Genomic DNA, 9253 nt, shown 5'->3' with positions numbered 1-9253 from the left:
ATTGGTTACATTCTTTCAATTTCCCGACATTCACATTGTTTCATAATCCAACCCCCTCCCCAAACAGGTTAAGTTAGTGGATTTAAATCTGAGGATTGAGGAAAATTCCATAGATTTCCTCAACCTGTTTCTGGTACCATACAAAATAGAAGTGAGAACGTCAAGAGACTTAAAAGCAGTTGGGGAATTTCCCATAAACAGGCTCTGGCATCTTGTTAATTTGCATTATTTACTATTTATTTTCATGTATTTATAGATAAAAAGGAGTTATGCACAAATAAAACAAACAGAGACCCTCTGAATTTCCACAGTTCTGTGATATTTCAACCACATCACTGCTAAAAGCAATTAAAAGCTTTTTATAAAATGATTTTAAAAACACCATAATAATCCTCATTAAAATGTTAATTTATTTTTATCCATTAATTAATGAGATTGTGCCACAGAAGGAATGTGGAACATCTCATTTGTTCATTTCTTGTCTGACAGAATTTTAATTCTTAAAAGGGAGAGTGGTAGGAAACTGGATAGACTTAATTGTCAGTGAAAATAGATTCTCAGACTTGTGGAGGGGGCTTTAAGTTTGGTCATAAAGAGGTTGGTTTCTTCCATAGTATTCATACCACTAATGCACAAATTGGTATATCTTTCTAGGCCCGTTGTTACTATACCGTGGAAGGTTTGTGATTAGGTAAAATTACTGATGACTTTTCTCCCTCAGCAGTCTGCAGAACATCTTCTGGTAACTGTAAAAGTCATCCAGTAGGGATGAAGTTCTGGATCAGTACCAAATTCAGTTCTCTATTTCCTATGACTCAGTTGGTAGAATCTTCAGCTATAGGATATTGCCATCAAGGTAACAAAGAATAGCCTGTGAGGTTTTTTGGGGGGGCATTTATGATACTCTACTGACCAATAACTTGAAAAGAGGTGATGTATACATGACCCTGGGTTTTAATTTATTTATTTTTTCACATCTGGGAGAGGTACTACCTTCCTCCTATATAATATAATTTAACATAAACTTTTTATATACACATGTGTGTATATTTTTAGGGAGCTTCTAAAATAGTATTTCCCATGTAGCTTTTTCAAAGGCCTTTACTGTTAGTTATTGGCCCTCTTATCCTCTTATATACCCACCCATTCCCAGTTCTTAACCTTTCTTTTCTGGCTACTCTTGTTTCATCCTTCATATCACTTATGTGCCCCTCTCTTGGAAGTCCAACTACCATGGCATTTCTTTAGTTTCCTGGATGTTACAGGTGTTGCAATTTAAACACATACATATAAACATTCAAAATTAAGTTTTTCTAGTCTTGAGTTGCCTTAACTCAGAATGATTATTTTAAGCTCCATCTGTTTACCTGTAAATTTTATAGTTTTACTACTAATTCAGCCAGGAACCCATGGCTGGGTAGGTCATAGGTCCCAGGGAAGAACACATACTACTATTACTCTACTAAACATAAAGACATATCTTTTTGCTGTTGTTGTTGTTAATATATTTTCTTTTTTAATTTCATTTTTAACATATTTTATTCATTTATTCATATTATATCTCAATTGTTATCCCATCCCTTGTATCCTCCTATTCCTTCCTCCCTCCCATTTTCCCCTTCCTCCCCTCCCCTATGACTGTGACTGAGGGGGACCTCCTCCCCCTGTATATGCTCATAGAGTATCAAGTCTCTTCTTAGTACCCTGCTATCCTTCCTCTGAGTGCCACCAGGTCTCCTCATCCAGGGGACGTGGTCAAATATGGGGCACCAGAGTTCATGTGAAAGTCAGACCCTAGTCTCCATTCAACTGTGGAGAATGTCCTGTCTGTTGGCTAGATCTGGGTAGGGGTTTGAAGTTCATAGCATCCTTATTCATAATAGCCAGAACATGGAAACAGCCTAAGTATCCCTCAGTAGAAGAATGGATAAAGAAACTGCGGTACAGTTACACTATGGAATATTATTCAGCTATTAAAAACAAGGAATTCCCGGAATTTGTGGACAAATGGATTGAACTAGAAATGATCATAATGAGTGAGTTAACCCAGAAGCAGAAAGACTCAAATGGTATATACTCACTTATATCTGCATACTAGTCCAAGGGGCATGTCCCATGAAAGTCTTCACTTACCAGGAAAGTGGGACAGAGGGGAGGACATCCTATTGGGACTCTAGGTTAGAGAATCATGGGAGAATGGGGAAATAGAAGGTTCCAGAGGGTCCTAAAAAACCTACAAGTAGAACATTATGATAGGCGGATCTGGTCCCAGCGGTCTTGCTCAAACTATGGCCCCAGCTAAGGACAATACGTGCAGTAAAGACATATCTTTATACCAATAGATTAGTTCAGTTCCTAACCATTTCCAAGAAGCTTTGTCCTTAATCAGCTGTTGGTTAATATAGAAAGTCAAAATTAGTTGAAGTGCAGAAAAAAAGAGACTATGGAGTATTTGGTGATAACTGAGCTATCCACATGACATGTCTCTTACCACCCCAAACTCTACGATTCAGTGATCGTCAGAGATGAGAAGGTGGAAAGATTGTAAGAGACAGAGGTAGTTGAAGATTGTTGCAGGAAAGATAACATGTTTTATTCAATGATGCAGCCCTTGATAGGCTCTCCATGCTACAATAGATGGCCCTTCACCCTTCACCCTTCAGTGCATATAATGACAGCACATGGTGGACTCGGTGGGTTGAGAAGCAGAGGCATAAAATTGGGAGGGAAAAGTGGTGCTGAAGAGTATAGTGGAAGCCAGAGATAGTTTGTTCAATACACATTGTACACATATATATGGTTATCAAACAAATTAACAAACAAACAAAGAAAAGGCATTTTATTAATCAGAAAAGGTCCAGATCCTCAATAGGTGAGGAGGCTTAATGATGGCCAGATCATGGATTATATTGGTGTTGCTACAAGATTGGTTCAGTAATATGTTGGAAGATGAATCCAGTCAGATAGAAAGTAAGACAAAATAAATTTGGAGCTAGAAAGATGATTTAGTAGTTAAGAATGCTTGTGGAAACCAAAGTTTGGTTTCCAGAACCTGTGTGGAGCAGAACACAATCATCTGTAACTCCAGCTGTGGGGGATTTGATGCTTCTTCTAACTTCATGGGCATTACATGCACATGTACCATATAAATCACACAGGTCAGGGCATAAACATAGGCATGCGCATGCGTGCGCGCGCACACACACACACACACACACACACACACACACACACAGAGAGAGAGAGAGAGAGAGAGAGAGAGGAGAGACAGAGAGAAAGAGAGAGTGAAAGAGAGAGACAGAGAGAGACAGAGATGGAGAGAAACAAATCTTTAAAAGACAAAATAAGCTTTATGTAAACGAGAGAATTTGCTGCATCTGTGGCAAAATTAAACGAAGTCTGAGAGAAATTATGTGGATAGATTTTTAAGTATGCTTTTAATTGAAGCACCAGTATGAGGCACATTAAATCTCCTTTCAAATAGTTGATCACTGGAGTCCAAGTGATTCCCCAAAACAATATAGATTTCTGATAAAGGCCTTGTTTTCCTCTCAGTGGCTGAGGTTGGCACCTATTGCTGAAGAAACTACATACTTAGGACCTAGGACCCAGAAGACTAGAGTTGGATCTAACCTGGAAGTTCTCTCATGTAGTATGGCTTCCATGGTTGCTGAAAACACTATGTAAGCTGCCACGGGAGTGAAGCAACTAAACAGTCCTCTCTACCTGCAACACCTATGGACAATGGCAATTTACCAGCAAGGAAAGATATGCATAAAGGTGCAATATGTGTCACACATGTTGGTGACAACCAACAGCTGTCTGGTTGCACTTGAGGCCCAGTGAACAGGAGTGGAAATCAAGCCCAGTACTGGAAACCTTGCCAGCTTTCTACAGCTGGTGAGGTCATGGACCTTTGACAAAAATCTACTATGACTGCTGGCTACACTGCCATAGTCCCTTACTTCATTCTAAATCTTATCCTTATATCCATGGATAAGTTAATAATATAAAAGTGATTGGATGATAGGATGAGGAGAAGAGGGGCATGTATGTTGGTGGTGGGTTTTGCATCTATTTCAACTCTTGTTTTCATTTCTGAGACAGGGTCTTATTATGTAGCAGAGATCGGCCTCCATCCTATGAACTTTCAGTCTCAGCCTCTTTAGACTGTGATTATAAGCACATCCATTCTTCCTGCCTTCAAGAGAGACCTTTTAAGAATACATTTTATTTTGTAAATTTAAAGAATGAAATATAGTGTTACAAGTGGACATGGTGGCAAAGCCTGCGATTTAAGCATTCAGGAGGTAGAGGTAGAGGGTCATGAGTTCAAGGGCAACCCTGCCCCAAACCACCAAATCTAAACTAAACCAAAGCCAAACCATGGTGTTATGAGACGTACATCTAGTAAAAATGGGTACCATAGTTCACTAAACAAAAGAGCATTATCACAGTCTCATAATTTCCTATTTTCCCTGTGCAATGAAGAATAAGAGTGTCCCCATTTTTCAAAGGGCTTGAGCACAATGTTCTTCTGTTAAGCCCAGTTGTGCTTCATCCACTCATTCACCACTCTTTGTGGTCTTGCAGCCTTTGACCCATGGGGCTCAGTTTCTCCCAGCCCCACCCTGTAAACCCCTTTGTTCTCTAGAGAGTTATCCATCCTGGAAAGTGGACCTCACAAATTTTCAGAAGAATGCATGGGGCTAGAGACACTGCTGAGGAAAATGGTCATCTCTGGGTTATTTTCAGTGACTCATTCTCATTTTATTGTCAGATCTTAGTTCAACTGAAAAAAAAATCAACACATTTAAATATTAATCACTCTGAGCAACCGATTCCTGATTCAAAAACCTTGCATCTATTAATAGAACAGATAATGAACCACTTTTTGTGAAACCCATGAGCAGGCTGATTAATAGGTTTCACATGTTATTGAGAGAGATGAAAGCGAAGGAGATAATAACTGCATGATGAAGTGATTGCTTCGGCTTCATGGGAATATTGTTTTGCTCCTCGCTGATAATATCCAGATACACAAAATGGTAACATCGGATGCACAGAGTTATAAAATGTCTGAATTGATTAGTTTTTACTCTTATACATCTTCTAGAATTTTATTCTATTCTGTAGGAACCAATTCTTGTGTTAGTTCCTCTGTTGGCATTTGGGGATGCTATTTCACTCTTTGATGGCTAGATAGTTAGTGGGCTTACAGCTTACATCAGGATGTTTTTTTTTCCTCTTCTTTGGTAGTGTATAATTTAATTACTCTATAAAGGGTAATATATATATATATATATATATATATATATATATATATATATATATATATGTTCATGAGTTCTGTATGCCTAGCTCTTCCAAGGACTGCTGTGCCTTGGGGCCCAGAATTCAACAGATTCTCCAAAATGCCATCTCAAAAGGAAGATGCCATGGAAACCATGTTGGTGACATTTCACAGGTTTGGAGGGCATAAAGACTACTTGACAAAGGAGGACCTGAGAGGGCTCATGGAAAGGGAGTGCCCTGGTCTTTAAGAAAATCAAAAGGACCCTCTTGGCTGGGGCAAAATAATGAAGAAGCTGGACCAGTGCCAAGATGGCAAAGTGGGCTTCCAGAGCTTTTCATCACTAGTTGCAGGGCTCCTCACGGCACGCAAAGGCCGTTTTGTACCACACAGGGAGCAGAAGGGAAAGAAGTGGCCAGATGGAGCACTGGTGCTCCCGCCCTGACGCCTGCTCTCTCACGGTGTCCCTTGGGGGATCTTCCCCAGTACTTCTTGTGAACAGATCAGGACCCTTAGGAAATGTGCAAAAACAAAAAACAAAACAAAACAAAAAACATCCGACTCCATCTCAACAAGCAGAGAAAGAAAAGTTAATTCAGCGATGGAGAAGCTTGGCTATTGTATATTGTTTGCACCCTGCTGCCCTCAATAGAGAAAGTATCTTAAACAAAACCAAAAAAGAACAACAAAAACAAAACAAAACAAAAAAAACCAAACTCAAACCAAAAGACAAAAAATTAAATATACTTATTTTGTAAGACCCAAAGAAATTTTCACTTCTCACAGACCAGTGTCTTCTCTTTGCTTCTTAGAACATACTTTAAGTTCTCTTTTGGATTAGACATTTCCTGTGTAAGTTTCATACAACAGAAAGAATCATGACTCAAAGCACCACGGCCTTCTCTTCCTGTCATAGGCCTTGCCAGTGTTTTACATGTTCTGTGTATCCCAATGACTTTCTTTGTATGAAATATTTTTATTATTAATATTCTTCAACTTTTTATATCAATTTCCCACCACAGTTGTTTATTATTTTTCTTACATCAAAGCAGCATCTAGGTTAATAATATGTTTATTTTGAATATAATCATGCGCATTTTGTCTGATTCACTCACTCCTGTTGTACAAAACTTTACACATTTTTAAGTCATTTCATATTTCTGGAGTTTTTAAGTACCTAAGCAGGAGCCATATTTTTCTGATTTCAAACACAGAATCATTAATAGCTCGTCTTCTCTATCTTTTCAGGCCACTTCTCCAATCTATTTAAGATCACACTCTGCAAATAACATTGTGTTCCTTACTTTGAACTAGTGTTACATCATAATCATATGACCTCAGTGGAAATGGCTCACTGGGATCCCTGGTGACGGGAACATTTCCAGGACTTCCTTCCACATACTATGGCTGCCTGCACCTAGTTACCTCTATCTGACGCTGGTTACTGGTCTGCACCTTCACTTCCACCCCTTGAGTTGCTCTGGAATCGCATTTCTTCCCAGTAATTCTCCACCTAACGCGACAACCCTTTAATACAGTTCCTTGGGTTGTGGTAGAGCCCCAACCATAAAATTATTTTTATTACTACTTCATAATTGTAATTTTGTCACTGTCATGACTCACAATGTAAATATCTGTGTTCCCCAATGGTCTTCGGTGACCCCTGTGAAAAAGTCATTTGCTATTAAAAGGGTTACAACCTACAGGTTGAGAACCCCGGCCACTGTTTTGTGCCTCCCCTCCCCACCCCCCACAGTGATTTTTTTTTCTGTCCTGTTGTTCAGAGTTCATGCAAATTTTAACGCTTTGCCCCAGCATTGCAGAGCTTTGGGCTTTGCAGGGATTTGTGGATCCCAGGTAAGAATCCAGGAGTAGTTGAAGGTGGCCTCACCTGTGTCTTCATTTTAGAACAAATCTTAGTCTTTTCTCCCGAGAATCTTGTTCCTCTCCTGTATTCTGCATCTTAACTGTAACCATATTGATTATTCATCCATTTCTCTACACAAGAAATGTGAAGGTAAGTCATATCTTTTGCCATCTTTTGCCAAAAGTTTATATTTAGTTCTAATTGATTTTAAAGAATATTTCCTATGAAGTATTTTAATATGATTTAAAATGACCATATACTTTTTCTTAAGATTCAGCCTTAAAACATTTAATGATGATAATTTAGCCACATGCAACTGGCTTTTAGGTTTTCTATATTGGCTTTAATAATTAGGATGTTTTCCTGAGGATGTATTCTTAAAGTCAAAGCTGTGGAGGCAATGCAGTAGTTGTGATGTAAAAAAAAACGTTTTTTTTTTTAAAACATGATTATAATTTATTCACATTCTATCTTATTTCCCTGTTTCCATCCTCTCTCTTCAGCCTTATTCCCTTCTCTTAGATCTCTGACAGAGGCGGGTGCTCCTCCGGTCTCATCAGGATAGCCTGTATCCCCTTCCTCTGTGTGCTCTCAAGGCCGTCCTGCCAAGCAAGGGGCAGTGATCAAATCATCAAATCACAGGCACCAGAGTGCATGTCAGAGATTCAGAGGCAGTGTTCCCTGGCCCCCAGCATGGAGAATGAGCTGTCCATCAGCTGTGTCTGAACCGGGGGTCTGGCTTCTCTGTGTACATTGTCCTTGGTTGGTGCATCAGTTTGTGTAGGTTCCACTGTGTCCAGATCGCAGGCCTGGATGGTCTCTCTGTGGATCTCCTGACCCCCAGGACCTTCTATCCCCAACTCTTCCATAAAACACTCAGCACTTTGCCCAGGGTACAGCAGTATCTGTCCTGATCCCCTGCTGGGTGGAGTCTCTCACAGACATCTACATTGGGCTAATATCCACTTATAAGTGAGTCTATACCATGTGTGTCTTTCTGTGTCTGGGCAACCTCACTCAGGAGGATCTTTTTCAGTTCCATCCATTTACCTGTAAATTTCAAGATTCTTTTTTTTTTTTTTTTTGTAGCGAATAGTATTCCATTGTGTAAATGTACCACAATTTCTTTATCCATTCTTTGGTTGAGGGACATCTAGTTTGTTTTCAGATTCTGGCTATTACAAATAAAGATGCTACGAACATATCTGAACAAATGTCCTTGTTGTATGGTGGAGCATGTTTCAGGTATATGCCCAGGAGTGGTATAGCTGAGTCTTGAGAGCACTATTCCATATTTTCTGAGAAAGCACCAGAATGATTTCCAAAGTGTTTGTACAAGTGTGCACTCCCTATCATATTGTTCTACTTGTAGATTTCTAGGACCCTCTGTATCCTTTTATTTTGCTATTCTCCCATGCGTCTCTCATTTAGAGTCCCAATAGGATGCTTTTCCCTCTGTCCCAGTTTCCTGGTAAGTGAAGGCTTTTGTAGGACATGCCCCTTGGGCTAGTATGCAGATATAAGTGAGTATATACCATTTGATTCTTTCTGTTTCTGGGTTAACTCACTCATTATGATCATTTCTAGCTCAATCCATTTATCCACAAATTTCGGGAATTCCTTGTTTTTAATAGCTGAGTAGTATTCCATAGTGTATATGTACCACAGTTTCTTTATCCACTCTTCTACTGAGGGACACTTAGGCTGTTTCCATGTTCTGGCTATTATGAATAAGGCTGCTATGAACATGGTTGAGCAATTTTTCTTGTTGTGTGCTGGAGCATCTTCTGGGTATATTCCAAGGAGTGGAATAGCTGGGTCTTGAGGAAGCCCTATTCCCATTTTTCTGAGATAGCACCAGATAGATTTCCAAACCGCTCAAACTAAGGCACCAGCCAAGGACAATACAGGCGGTAAACTTTAAACCCCTTCCCAGATCTAGCCAATGGTCAGAATATTCTCCACAGTTGAATGGAGAGTGTGATATGACTTTCTCACATACTATGGTGCATCACATTTGACCATGTCCCCTGGAGGGGGAGACCTGGTGGCACTCAGAGGAAGGACAGCAGGTAGCCAAGAAGAGACTTGAT

General features: G+C 39.6%; 1 pseudogene; it reads left to right on the top strand.

The window, feature by feature from the left end:
• The first annotated feature begins 5414 nt into the window (after positions 1-5414).
• On the top strand, positions 5415-5738 carry LOC127205540 (protein S100-A10-like; annotated as a pseudogene).
• Positions 5739-9253: the final 3515 nt, after the last annotated feature.

Source organism: Acomys russatus, chromosome 22 (genome assembly GCF_903995435.1).
Source record: "Acomys russatus chromosome 22, mAcoRus1.1, whole genome shotgun sequence".
NCBI classification, from domain to species: domain Eukaryota; kingdom Metazoa; phylum Chordata; class Mammalia; order Rodentia; family Muridae; genus Acomys; species Acomys russatus.
This window is presented reverse-complemented; position numbering and strand designations above follow the sequence as displayed.